This window comes from Bombus pyrosoma, linkage group LG16 (genome assembly GCF_014825855.1).
Source record: "Bombus pyrosoma isolate SC7728 linkage group LG16, ASM1482585v1, whole genome shotgun sequence".
Classification (NCBI taxonomy): domain Eukaryota; kingdom Metazoa; phylum Arthropoda; class Insecta; order Hymenoptera; family Apidae; genus Bombus; species Bombus pyrosoma.
In genome coordinates this window covers 6,803,853-6,819,075 of record NC_057785.1, presented here as the reverse complement: position 1 = coordinate 6,819,075, position 15,223 = coordinate 6,803,853, and the positions used below count along the sequence as shown (strand labels likewise).

Below are 15,223 nucleotides of genomic sequence, written 5' to 3'. Positions count from 1 at the left end.
TTGCTCAATTTCCTGAAATTTATTTTGTATTAATTGTATGACTGATACGAACGTGTCGTATGTAAGAATATCTGAGTTAAAATTAATTTTCCAAATTTCTATTCAATTCCTTAATTCACTATTTATTATCAAAGAGGAAAACAGGATTCAGAAACCTAGTACTTTTCCCAATCATTGATTTCTTGCCACAGCTTTCATTTATCAATTGCTACTTAAATATTGCATCCTAATTAGTGTTTAAGTATCTAGCCCTGATTATGACTGACATGTTCAATTCTAAGTACTCAACCTATTTAATATTTTGCCTATTTAGTATGAGATCCTGGCATTAACTTTGTCAAGTCAACATCTACCTTCAACGATAAAAATAATCTAATAAAACTGAATTTCTATACAAATCGTGTATATTGTGATCATCGCGACTTATATTATTACACTTTTCAATTGTCAATTATATAAAAATCCATTTAAATGTTTAAATCTGCGATTCACCTAACAATGCATTTCCAATCTCACAGTACCCGAGTTATTCCAGTTCGTTTCCCAACGTTCGCACGTAAATCCAAAGAAACCCAGCAATCCGTCGAAACTCTATCAAATTACACACAACTGCCATTGCGAACAAACGAACCCAAGTTGGCCACAGAGCGCAGTAAATCGAAAAAGCTGGAAAACTCATCGCCGCTCTCAGCCGTGGTCACTCTAGAACGCTCTCGGATTATATAGAAGCGTTTAGCCCGAAATCCAAACTTCCCGAAATATCGCTAGAACTATTCTATTCCAACTCGCTGGGCTTCCGCGATTTTCTCAAACAACGGCAGCGAAAACACGCGTGGATCCTCGAACGCGTAACTAGAATTTCCATGCATTTACGGGAATCGTGAAACTTTGAAAGTGCATGGAATACACATAGTGCGCTGAGATATACAGGATCCCGGTAATCATAATGCAATCGGCGAGAGAGTGATCGTAAAAGAGCGAAGAAAATAAATGGAAAATATGCAAGTAAAATTAGGGATAAAGAAACACAAAGTGTAAATAATAGAAAAATAATAATGTATGTGCGCATATAAAAGTTTGAATAAACAATACAAAATAGAAAATTTAGAATGAAACTACAAGTTGGTATGGTAATGAAATATGGAACAAAGCTTTTCATACAGTGCCATGGTTTTGACGAAGTTGAGTTTGAAAATTTGCCAATTATACGACGTTCCGTGTGTTTCTTGAATTATCATTAAATGTGTGAATTAATATATTAAATATTAAATTAACACATTAAATACAATTAAACTACGTGACTTTCTCAAACTATGAATTCGTATAAATATCCATAGATACTTCTGACTGTAGCGTGTTCAACAATCGATAATGGAGAGGGAAAAAGCTGGATGGATGGCCCGGGAACTGATGATTCGTCATAATTCCTAGCGATCGATTCCTTGGTTTACGAGAATCGAACGCACACTTAACCTCATACGACGACGCGATACGGTAACTGCCGGTACTCCAAAAGATGGGGATCGTTCTTCTGTTGATTTCGTGATAAATCGTCGTGAGAAAGAGCCCTTTGACGGCGTGGAAGCTTTCATAGTGATTTAGGCTCTCTATTCGTAGTGAATTACGCTAACTTTTGTAGCCTTGCTATTAAGTACTCTCAATATGAAATCCAAGACGTTCTGTATAGAAGCTTTCAGGAAATTCTATGTATGAAATTTTGCACTTTTTTTTCTTAACCATTTGTGATTTTTTAAATAATTCTGAACTGGGAATTTCGACGTAACAAGTCCTTAGATCCTTTTCCAACGTCCATTAGTCTTTCTCCATCCAATCAGAAGTTTGACCATATTGAAATCCGCTTGGATTCTTGAAATTTCCGAATCGAAGACCATTTTCCACAAGCACTTTAAATCATCTTATCGAGTTCCAATTAACGTAATTCCGACTTAAATATGTTTCGAAAATTATTTAAACGCGTTCCGAGGAAACATTCATTAGCGCAATGTGAAATTTTTCATGTTCTGAAAGTTTCTTAAAATGATGTTTCTCGGTGCAGAAAGCGAGCTTTAAAGCATAACGAGAGTGATAGTGCCTTGATGACTCATTACTAGGCTAAGTATATGACGGTTAAAAGTCAAGTGTAGCGGTCTAGTTTCTATTTCTTCTTCTTGAAATTTCTACTTGCTTTTTTACTTTTCTTATCGTCCAATTTCACTTCTCTATTTCATTTCCCATTCTCTATGATCCTTTCTTTGCGCTTCTCTACTTTCATTTCGAAGTTTTCTTTTGTATTGCGTTTTCGTTTTCTATATCTTCCGTTTCCCGCTTCAATTCTCCATCTGTATATTTTACCTTTCCCATTTTCTCCAAATCATGCTACCATTGCTCCATCCTATTTTCATTTCCTATCTTTTCCATTTCTCGCCTCCCATCCTCCAGGAACGCAACTGCATGAACAACACGTATCATTAACCAGCAACTCTTTCTCTGGACTGCAACAATTTTCGTTTCCACTCTAGTCGAGATCTTCAAATCTCATTACTCCTCTCACCAACCTCTCGAATTAACATTTCCTCTTGAATTATTAACGTCCAGTTACTTCCATTACGTTCAAGATTACTTCTACCCACTGTGTCCAGCCGTTACAATGCTCGAACCAAGCTTCTTCATCCAACTGCAAACACAAACCATTTCTCCGGAAAAATGATCCACTCAAACCCCGTCAAACTTCCTCAAACACGATCTAATAGCAGTGTCACGATAAATCCTTAAATCCGTGCAATAATTCCCAGCATTTCCCGACTCCGATTCCCTTAAAGGATCACAGGACGTGCCTGAACAATGATCCAGAACACGTATATCATCCGTAGCGCCTCAAATTGACCAGTTTCCACGCCAATGAGCCAGTTCAAAGGACTCTTCCTCTTCGTAAAATAGTTCGTCTCACCTCCAACTTGTTTTAAATGTCCCTAAGTAGAGAGGAGAAAGTCGAAAGTCCGAGATGACAAGCGTAGAAATTCCCTTTGATTGAGAAACAAGGATCAGATGACACGGAATGTCTCATTGCCGCGCGCGAGCAATGATTCACGGCGCGAAACGATCTTTGGATCAGCCACGCTGGTCCGGTCGAGGTCGCGCGTGCTGTCGCACTGAGTGAGCGTCGTCGAGCTACTCTCCTGCGAACCCAGACCACCGCTGTGAGCATGCTCTCTCTCTCTCTCTCTCTCTCTCCTTCTCGCTCGCTCGACACCGCGCTCTTCCGCTCGGAGTAGCGGCCACTGTCGGCCAAGCGACACGCGTTTCCTTTGGTACTGACTTATGACAGGAAGTTTGGCTAAAGGGATGGACACAAGAGCGTGGAACTGGCGAAGCTATGCAGAGGATGACGGATGGAGCTTGAAACGTGAAATGGAATCTCCAAGTTGGTGATAGATGTGTCATTGTGTTGTTTAGAAGATGACGTCCAGGTTCCTATGGCTTGAGATTCGGTCCGAGAAAAGAGATTTTAGGGCTGTTGGCGGAGTGTAAGACTTGTGCTTCTGATCAAACAGCAGCCGAATGAAGAATACCACCGAAGAATGGGACTTTGAAGTTGGTTAGGATGGCAATGTACGTACATAGGTGTTATCGCGTTGTTTACGAAAGGACGTCCAGGTCTTTATTGTTTGAGATTTGGACCAGGAAACCAGATTTCAAGGCTTGGGCTTGTGCTTTTGATGAATGGATCCAAATATAGGCTAACGCGAGAAATGGGATTTTATGTTTGGGTAGTCGAGAAGCGGCTGCTCTGTTTTTCGTTGCAAGTGAGTTGGAACGAGGTTAGCACAAAGCTGTAGGTATTTTCGTGTGACTGCGAAGACATCCAGGTTTCAAAGTTCAAGATTTGTAATTTGGTAAAGGAAGTGAGATTAAGGAGCGCGAGACTTGTGTTTTTGACAAAGGTGAATTCGAGCGAAGAATAGCTTCGGATGGATGAAATTTGGGAAGAGATATAGAATTTCGGATTAGAGCAGTTGAAAACCGATCCTTTGTCTTTGATGACAGAATGTAGTATGCGTAATTGAATTCTTTTATATAAATAGAAGTTCCAGAAAAGGAAAAATTCTTTTCTGCAAGGAGTTTTACAAAACAGAAAAATTCTTCTTCCCCATAAACTCGAAAAAAGGAACTGTAGTCACATTCTCCACTTCTGCTTTCAACGGGCAAAACTATGATGCTTGTAGACCCAAGGGACATTTAATCTCGCGAGGAAACGAGATTTAGGAGCGGTCAGATCGCTGGCCTTTCCTGGATCGAAGCTGCTTTTATGACAAGCAAGGAAAGAGAGCGACGATTGTCGCTTTTATTTGGTCGATGTGGTCGAAACGACCTGGTCGGTTCCTTGGTACCTTGCGGCTGTTTTTGGAAATCCATGTGTTTCAAACGACTTCTTCTTCGAGTTTCTGTGTCACTATACAAGGGGTATATACATATATACAGGATATATCCTGTGGGTAAAGCATTTCGTAGATGGGAATTTTAGAGTGAAGGTTTCTACACCATTTTAATTTTTTATCCTCTTAGAAACATTTCTTTTTTTTATCAATTGTTAATAATAAAAAGTACATTCCTTTTTGTCGTGTCTCCACGTAATATACAACATAATGCATTAAAATTAGGGTCAATTTCTTCCAAATTGTTAAATTAAAGTCTCCGTACTTTCCATTGTACAGGGTGGTTCAAAAATAATGACGACAACCACCTAACTTGTTGGGAACTCGATTTGAAAAAAGATGTAAAGTTAAATGTTTTTTCGAATTGTTAAATTGGAGTCTCCGCACATTTCGTTGTACAGGGTGGTTCAAAAACAACGAAGATATTCACTTGATCTTTACATCCAGCTAATTTCGATTATCGTTGATTGTCGAGATTGGAGAGAAATTTCGTGACCGCGCTTAACATTCTCCTAATTGATTAAACCATTATTCGATGCAATCTGGATTTACCAGTCTAAATTCTAAATAATGATTCTAAATAAAAGTTTAAAGTGTAAAAGACTTTTATGAAAACTGTTGGTGATACAAAATGAGAGTTTAACGTCGATTATACATTTCGGCAAGCTATCTGTTCCGCTATATCGCCATTGTATAGCCTAATAGGTTCATGCAATAAATATAGCTTCGTTGAGGATTTTGATAACAGAATCGGCGAATGAGAAATGCGAATGTAACTGCCTGTGAAACTTTTCACAATGGACCCGCTCCATCAATTATAGTTCACCAATTATGAAATATGATTCAGTCATTCATCAACCCGATGCTTTACAATTTCCAATCACGATCACCAGGTGAATTTAGGTCAAAGTTCAGCTTCAGTTACCGATGATTTTTGAAACGAAATTTAATCCTACTTTTTGACAATGCTAATAAAATTTCACCCAAATTATTAGCGTTGAATATAGCGATTGAACGCTATAGTAGTCGAATGAAAAATACTTAACATCAGTGAAAAGCAAATAAGAGAATGAATTTTTTGAGAACGTGAGATCATCTATCCCAGGAAGTGGAATGAATTTCTTTCATTTTTGAATGGAAAGACTTTTTTCAAAGAGGGAAAGCATTATCAAGGAAAGTTTCTATAATTCGAGACAAGAAACTATTTATCCGAAGAAGAAAGAATTTGTTATATTTTTCTATTAAACAAGCAAAAATCATTTCTTTGACACATGGGCAGGACAAGTTTTCCTGAAGGAAAAGGAATCTGTAATTCTGAAGAAGAAAATTTTTTTCCAAAGAAGAAGAAAATTTGTTGATCTTGCTATCGAACATGAGAAATTTTTTTTAATTTTTGAACGAAGAATCACGTAGCCAGAGGTTAAGGCAGTTCTTTCCATGTAGAGCTGTCTCTCGACGAAAGTGAGCAAAAAGATCTGATAAATCGAAATACAGAGGGATATTATTGTTGGCTGCGTATCAGGCAGTTTCAAAAGGGAGCATAAAGCTACTCTTTTTGCTAGGAAATATGTATTCTTTACGGTCATTGCTTCAAAGAGAACAGCGATTTCTCTCATCTCAAAGTTCACGAAGGTTCAGAAAATTGCGTTTCGCGAGTCCTCCGTATGTCTGTAGTATAAGTTCCAAGATGTTGTTGAATTATTTCTCCTGTATATTGCAAAAATTCTGCTTCTATCGTTTAACAATCGATTTCTTTTAAGAAATGCTGGAAAGAAACGCCCCTTTTTAAAAACTATACCAAAACTTCACTTTCACGCTAAATTGAAAATTGTAAATAATTCTAGCATTCTGGAATCGAATAATTTTCAACAATGCTATCGGTGTTACACTAGAAACCTGATAATAACTGGACGTTTGATAAGGAAAAATTCACTAGAAGGTTATATATCATGTTTTCTGATAGACGTTACAAGGAATATAAATATGGAAAAAATGTACGTCTATCGATTTCCATGTTTTCAAAGGAACATGAACTCTCTCTTTTGGACCCTATCAAGTAAATAATGGTAGCCGAGCAAAGGGAAAAGATCGATCGTTTGGTCCTATGGATATCGCGTTCCCACCATCACCTTCGCAATATTCCTTCCGGCACGAAATTCCAGTTTTATTTCCTGTGACGTCTGGACGTTCCGGACACACCAGTCCACTACCATCGTCCTTCAAAGGAATGTCATCTACATCTACGGAAGACGAAATTCATGAAATAGAAATACGAGGAGAAACGTGGAGAAAATTTTACTTCGAGATGATCGATAATTATTCGACAATCGTGAAGAAGAGATTCTCATCTGTTGGAATTATGTACTCAGAAATTGCTAATTTTTCTCGTGAAAGATTATTATTTGGGAAAAATTTTTTAACTTCTTAGAAACATTTCTTTTTTGTCAATAATATAATAATTTATTGAATTATTGTAATTATATTGTAATAAGTTAATTAATTATGATATGTAATTAATTAATTTTTTATCAATAATATATATTAATAATAAAAAGTACATTCCATTACATTACAACATAGTTCATTAAAATTAAGGTCAATTTCTTGCAAATCGAATATCAATGTCATTACGCGGTAAAACTACACAAATCAATAAACATTTGTATAAATATATTTACATCCTACATATATTTACGTTGTTTCAACGTAAATATTTTCTACTTCAAAATACACGAGTATATTCGCGTAATGTTCGAACGAGGTTCGTAAATCGTTTCTAAAAGTAGTCGCAAGCTGTACAACGGTGTTGAAATTTATCATTTCGTAAATATTTTGACAGTTTCTCGTAGATGCATTAGAGCTCGCTATGAAAATGGCCATCCAGCGAAAGAACGAGCTTATGGAGGTAAACCGTCAGCGAAATTCCACTGCTGCACTCGATATCACAGTGTACGAAGGACTCGTTGTCACGGTAGCTTTCTGTTGACAATTGTGGATCTTAATCGCCGAAATAAAAGTAAAGGAACGCTAAGATTACGCTTAGAATTCATATTAAAATAGTCACAGATTTATTTAATAAACGATTCCCAGGATATTCGTCGATATACATTTGCACGCGTCTCAGCACTTTCTTTGCCTCACCATCTTCCATACCACACTGCCAATGGAACAGTTACATTCATCTGTTTCACGAGACGCTGTGCACGCACATACTCTCACACACTCATATTCGCATACGTGTGTCACTACTACGCGGCTAATCTAGCGTTGCACACAAAATTATATGTCACATTATCGTTAGAATCGAGGGCGCGTAACAATTCTTCATTTGAATTAGCCATCGTTTTGTACGACAGAGATTATACTTACAGGTATAAATACGACTTTTTACAAAGTTTGACGAATAACCGCGGTGTTTAGACACGCGAGATGATATTGACAGTGTTCTTGGGTTCAATAACGAATCCACGGTCCACAGGATAACTCTTTACTGGACGTAGAATACTTTGAAGCGCAAAATACGTTTGCTGGGACGCTCGGTATATACTGCGCGATACGTAACTTTCCAAGGCGATCGCACGAATAACAGACTGATGAAAATTTTCCTCTCTTTACGATTGCGTTCGTTTGTTATATACTGATTGGAAGCATCGAGGAAGTTCCAATCGACGTTGCTAGGCAGTTTCTGCCTGGAGTTTGATTATTAATACAACGTGTGTCCCATTATATCGACATCTCCGAGGCAAAATCACACGTGACTAGGCCCGTTCCCGAGGCCGTATGCCGCCACAACCACGTTTCTAAGGAGAACCATACAGCCACTCCGCACCCTCGTCAGGCAAAACGTCAGGCATCCCGTGACCGTTGCTACGTTCGGCGGCCAGTCGTGTCACTCCGAGCCCAATCCCACTGTCACGAATCTCGGACAAATACAATCGGATTGAATGACGACAATTGCCTAATTACGGCTATGATAGAATCTAGGCTAAAGTATTGGAGGATTTTCCCAAAAATGCAAAAGAAAGGCTCCGGTGTCCTTTCATCTCCGCTATGCCGCCGCAGGACAGCTTAGTCAACCCAAGTTAAAGATACAGTCGATGGCTTGCTTCCAAAATGCGACTGCACTATACGCGAATCCACCTGTCTACCTTGTATCCGACTAGAAGGCAAATATTTACCGTGTCTTGCAATATTTTCGTACGACCGTGTATAGCAATCCCCCCACCTTTTCCTTCTCCGTGTTCATCCATTCGCCTACGGGCTAACGTAGTGCTTTGATTTTCGGATCTCCGTTGCTCTCAGAAATGGAATGGCAATATGAAATTGAACATTTTCGCGACTTTCGATTTTGAGATTGCAACTCTGTGACTCGTTCGATCTCGGTGGAAGAATTTTACGGCCGCTAATTTTTAAATTGCAAGATTTCGATAGCTTTTGATTCTGTGTGTTTTCGAGTAATTAAATTGGAGCTTCGTGGTTGCTTGGTTTGATCATTGAAGAAGTTTGTAACTTTTTAAGTTTTATACTGGTAGAGTTTCCTAACTTTTAATTTTGCCATTTCGAACAACCGAGTTGAAATTCACTCAGTACGTTTCGCAATATTATTTACCGCACTTCGATCTCAAATATTATTTTTAGCTCTGTTTATCAATGTTTCGTGTGATCGATAGCGCGTTATACAGGAGATCGACATTTCGTTAATTCGATTTAATTAATCGCTGAAAAATTACGGCTCGGACCACTGTATTTGGCACGTGGGACTACTGCAAACATAAAAATACGTTAAATTCAAAGTTCACATAGGCAAATAATGTTTGAACTTCGGTTTTAATCTCGTTTCACGATGAACTTGATTCCGCTGAATATTTTATACGCTTCACGAAAAACAGATTTACCTGCATGCACGCCATTCGATCTCTCATTTACGTCCATGTAACCGGATATTATTTTCAGCTTTCTGGCTTTCAACGCGCGCCACTTTACGGTCCTCCAATATTTCCCACATTTTCCGGCGCAACGCCGATGAAAACCCGCCTTCTTCAACTTCGATTGCCAGATCCCGAGCAATTGTTCGATTAATACAAAGATCGTGTAAATGCACCGACTTTTGTATCGCGCATTTTCGCATTTGCTCGACTCGTCGCTTTTAATCCTTTGCCTTCTTTCGTAACAGAAAACTGACTTTGACGATGACTTTCTAGCGATGACGATCGTGACGTAAAATGTTCGCTTTTAAACAACTACGAACCGCTGCGAGTGCTTCGCTATTATTTTCAAAATTTCCCATCGAACTTGCCAATTTTGTGGCAATTTTCGGATATTTGAAATTGAGCACGTCCAGAGGAAATTCCTCGACGACAGTGATTTTCTCTGTGATTCACATCGGACTGTCTTGTATCGCGGCATGCATAACGTTGTTTCGAAAAACATTCAAATTACTCTAGCGAATTTATTTAGTTTTGCGAAGGAGCATAAGCAAGGTTGCTAATAAATTATTAATACGCGAAATACACAGCTATTATCTCAAGGATATTTACTCTCAACTTTTACATCCATCCTCCTAAACATCCTCCTAATAGGTTGCTCACTGAGTTGCAGTCGTTCGTATGAATTATTCATTAAACCATAAAGTCATAATCTGAGAAACGTGTTGTCAGAGCGTCAGGCTTCTGTCAATGGATGATGGTTCGTGCAATCTGCAAGCATCTTGTGATTTCCCAAACCATTCGCGTTTGCTGCCTTTCAAACTCGGATTGCGAACTGGGTCACAGAATTATCACTAGAACCAGGAAATATTATTTAGTGATAGCCATAAGCTTCTTAGCACTTTGTTTGTCACAGACTTAAGCATAAACTATAATCCCGATGTTAATAATCCAGAGTTTCGTAGTTATCTGTTAGCAACTTGAACGTCTTTTACGCTTGTGCACAGATTACTAAAAATTTCATCTGTCGTAGGATTTTTTACTCGAAAGCGACCTCGATGATACTACTTGCTGAGCGAACAAATAATTTTACTTTCTTGCGACTGGATCTGTTAATTCGGAATCCACGTTACGCCTGTCTTTCGTTTCACTGGAAACTTTTCCTCGCATATTTATCCATCGCTGCTGATAAGCTTCGTATTACTCCATTTATCAGAGAAGTTGCGATATAGTATAAAACCAGAATACTAATAGCCGTACTTGCGGAACTTTGCCTTCAGATCCATTAATTTCGAATCCGTGTGACACCTTTCTCTCAATTTACCAGAAATTCTCCTTCCGCAATTATCCATCATTATGCTTTCGAGTGCTCGGTTCATTTGAAAACTTCGCATTAAACTCGCAATTATAATAATATTATCGTCGAAACTTTACACTTCTACGTCCACTAATTTTCGATCCATTAAATATCTGTCTGTGAATTTATCAAATATCCCTGTCTTGTAATTAACTACTAATGCTAACAAAGCTTCTTATCATTTGGAACATCCAACTAAGGCCACGAATCGAGTAATATTACTAGCCGAATCGTACACCCGTATCTGTGAAATAATTTTCCAGTCGACGTGTAATTAAAACAATTTTCAAATGGAAGATTAACTAAAATAAATTGCAATCGACTTTACAGCGAACTGTCGATTTACCAAAAAATTCTCACAGCTGTTCATCGCTACGAATTTCCTGTCCGCTCGGTTTTTCCACACACCGTTAACCCTTTGGAAAGGAATTTTCATTACACGTTGGAAGAATGCAAATGTTGAAATGTTCCATCCGACTACAATTCCAGCGGTTCTTCTCCTGAAACTCCTACAACTATTCATTTCAAACCGATTACACCTATTAATCATATCGAAACCTGGCTCTTATAGGCAATGATTTTACCGTAATAAATCTGAATTGGATATCTGTTGGATGATTTTGAGTGAATACTGACGTCAAGTGGGCCACATTTGAATTTATGACATCAGCACAGTAATCGAGCCGGCAGAGAATGATCGAACTCAAATAGACATCGAGTGGTCTCGCCCAAGTTATTACGAAGTATCGTTGGTTGTGTTCCAAACCGAACTGTCATCCATCAAAATCGCAATCAGTTGCCACCATTAATTCCATGTAAATCCAGAATTATGAGAACGTTATTTGGATGCTTCCAATGTCCCTACCCTTAAATTCTTAAACCGACAAAGACCAGCGATAAACCAACCTAAAGACCAACTATGAACTAACAAAACGATCGTATCTGTACAATAAGACCAGCGTGGTAGAGGCCAGGTCGAGGAAGAGAAAAGATAAATTCATTTTCTCTTTTAATCTAAGGTGGATAGGTCGGTCGTGATAGGTACCGCTGGTGTATAAGATTTTTCTCTTCATCTGGGTTAGGGGATCTTCATTCCAACCATCCGGACGGCTCCCTTCTTCTCATTTAGGAGTCGTGAAAAACAGGACTATGAGTGTCGGGATTGGAACATGGGTCTGGACCTTTCGTAACCAATTACGCTAACCACAGCGCTGCCGTCGTCCGGATAAGAATAGGGTCTTTGTATAGCAAGCCACGGAACAGAAACAGTTGGAAAGTTTTGTTATCTAGTGCTGCTACAAGTCTTCCGTGGACTTCTTGGAAAGTTGATACAGAACACGTGTGAGTTCTAATCTTCAGATTAGAACAGATTGTACAGATTGTACTGTACTGAGATAAAAAAGAAACTAGCTAGGCAAAGAAATGTGAGTCTGATTGGGTCACGTTTGGTTACATTGGTCGCCGTATCTAAATAAGATCATATCGCTGCTTCATATTCTCAGTGGCTTTCACAGGTATCTTAATAGTGCAGGACACTATATCTAGTCTCTCATATTACACGCTTTACACGCTCTCTTAACCGGCCAAATTCTGACATTATACAAACCACCTCACACGCACCTAACAGAAGACTCGAACGAAATCATGCTGCAGATACGCCAGACTGATCTTCTCATTCTGTTGCTCCTCCTTGTTACCTACTTGCGCTATCAACAGCGACGATACAAGTGATGCTTAGTCGCGTTAGCTTCAACATCGCGACCCACGCTGGAAAGAACTTCCAGACAGAATATACGTGATGTTTTTTGCTGCACAAGTCTATAAAACATCGTACAACAACAACAACTTCATATTCTGCGTCAAACCGGGTGCAACTAGTCTCTGTCTTATCTGCGCAGAATAAGAAATGACAGGAATGACAGCAACGATAGAGAGAGGACAATTGCAGAAAGTGTATATGACGTAACTCTACCTAGTGGCAAGTGTAGATGGAGCCACTATAGTAAGATCATTATCTACGCTATATTTAGCCAACGATAAGCAACAGAAAGACGTTTTAACCAAAATCGTGGAACGTGTGACCCAGTTTGACATAGAATCTCTAATCTAGAAGCTCCGGAGACAGGAAAAGAACGAAAGAATCATTTCGCCGCTAAGTTTGAGGTTATGTTTGTCACGTAAACTCGATTCAAGTTAATTCTGCCCTGGAGGAGAGTCGGTTGGCGAAACGACGTTTATCTTTGGAACTGTTCGACCGTTCTAATCGCCAGGGGACTGTATGTGACTAGCTTAGACAACTTGTTTGTTGGCCTGCGCAATAGATAAGCGGCTGTTGATGGCTTTATCACGGAGGTAGATTGTTAAGAGCGCGGACGCGTGGAAAATTGATAATTCTGGATCGCAAACGTAAACCTGGTTGCTCCCTGGTTTCCCTGTCCCTCTGGCAAAGTATTCTCCAACGATTTTGGAACTTTTTTTAATTCTAAAATAAACTGATAAACTGCTCTGCATTGACAACATCATTACAAGCATGTTGACGTTAGGTCAAAAAATTGTTTAATGTAACTATCGATGTATTAATTTCTTATGCTTTTTGAATAATATAATTTTTCCAAGCTTCAGAGCAAACATGGTAACCATCAAACAATTTTTGGAGCGGAAGTGTATATCGTACGCAAATATAAGGAAATGCAATCACGTTGCATTCAATGGAATATGTATCGAATGAAAACACATCGTCTTCGCGAATTCGTACGATCCCGGCATTATTTATAGAGATCCTTGACACGCCAGTTTCTGCACGCGCGATCGAGCGTTATCTACGTGAAACACGTCATCGCGGAAAATCTCAACTCATTCTAACACGGCGAGGCGAGGATTAATTTGTCAGATAACAGCCAGCCCTCCACCTTTCCGTTTTCTGCCAAAGAGATGCCAATTCGGATAACATTCGAGGCGATCGACACCGTTGATTTCTACGAATTTTCATTGCGCCTTGTCGGAGGTCCTTCCGTGTAATTTTTGTCCATACAGTTCGACGATTAATTTCTCATTTTCATTTTCTCTGTTTCCACCGATTGGTCGCGTTTTTGATTCCGAATACAAATACAATTCTATCGTGATCGATTAAAGAGATCATTCTAATAGAATTTCGTTTATATCTGTTTAGGGACCAATTTATCATCCATTTGGCAAAGTCCATGAAAATACGAATTTTATTGGGCTGGCAAGTAAGAAAATGCGGGTCGTATGGGCTGGCAACTAAGGAAATGCGGGTCGTATGGACTGGCAACTAAAAAAATGCGGATTTTGTCATTAGTTGGTATTGACCGAGGAGACCGTGTCCTTTCCGCAAATATTCTGCAAATTTATATCGATATTTCCAGAAAGAAGAAGAAATTGAATAATGTTGCTCCAATTATCTTCCACGGGTAATTAAAGAATCGAAAGAGAAAAAGGAGGCGAAAATGAAGTTCTATTAAACGTCGAATAAAAATTAAACAGGATTTGTTGAACTACCAAATCTGGTAAAAAGATTCAAAACGACCTTCCTAACTATAGTCAAGTAACAATAAAAAATATTTATTGATGTATTTGAGAAACTTCTACTTAATATAATAATAATAATAGTATCGTTATTCTTAACATCGATGTGCATGTTAGTCAAATTTAATAATTGAATTAGATTTCGTTAATTAAGTTAATAGAACGGAATATACAGTAACGTCAAAGACAAAAACGAGATTATTCTGTGGTAAAGGATGGTACTGCTTGGGAAATATATTCAGTAGCACGTTCAAAGCAATTAGTTTACATTTTGATGGAAGGTTGCATAGTGCACCGATGAAAAGTTTAATACGCAGGTTTCTTTAATTAACCATTTTACAAGGTAAGTAAGTGAATCAAGGGAATATGCATTTATAACGAATTTTATCAAAATTAAAAAGTTACATCTGGTTTCCATAACGGATATTAAAACTCGCAAGAAATTAAAGTAATGAGAAATACCCAAAGCATAATTCATACGAGACACAGTAGCAACACCTGAAATAATGAAGATACGAGATGAGTAGAAATTTGAACACAGGTACATCGACGAATGTACGATTTCATGGAAATGAAAATTGAATGATGCTTCTCTAGGTACCGAAAATTGTAAAAGAACTTTCACAAATACAGTTTAATTATATACGATCACTCTGCATAGTCATAAAACGAAAGAAATTAAATATTCTTCTAGAAACCGAAAACAAATGACGAAATGTCTAATAAAAATGAAAAAAAAAAAAAAAATTGTTTCGATACCAAAATATACGAATTTCTATATTTTTCTGCGTTTATACATTTTCACTAAAATCTGAACAAAGATCCCCATGTCACTGCACTTTCTTTTATATTTCCAGTAGAAAAATAGGCGGACATTGATACAATTCCAATAAAAATTAAATGAAAATCTTTCCACCAGAAAAATAACCACGATCGGTCTAATAAAAATAGAGGAGAGATTT

General features: G+C 38.2%; 1 protein-coding gene across 13 annotated transcripts in view; it reads right to left on the bottom strand.

Moving 5' to 3' along the window:
* Window positions 1-15,223, bottom strand: part of LOC122576262 (cAMP-specific 3',5'-cyclic phosphodiesterase-like) — a 357,163-nt gene that overhangs the window by 172,170 nt on the left and 169,770 nt on the right. For 2 of the 13 annotated variants that reach the window (XM_043746283.1, XM_043746285.1), the window contains exon 1: window positions 2,948-3,160. The exons of 9 other annotated variants lie outside the window; for them this stretch is intronic. The gene's annotated coding sequence lies outside the window, so the exon portion shown is untranslated. Of the gene's footprint in view, window positions 1-2,947; window positions 3,161-15,223 lie in introns of those variants that run through there. 2 more of the 13 variants (XM_043746286.1, XM_043746287.1) reach the window with 2 other exon arrangements.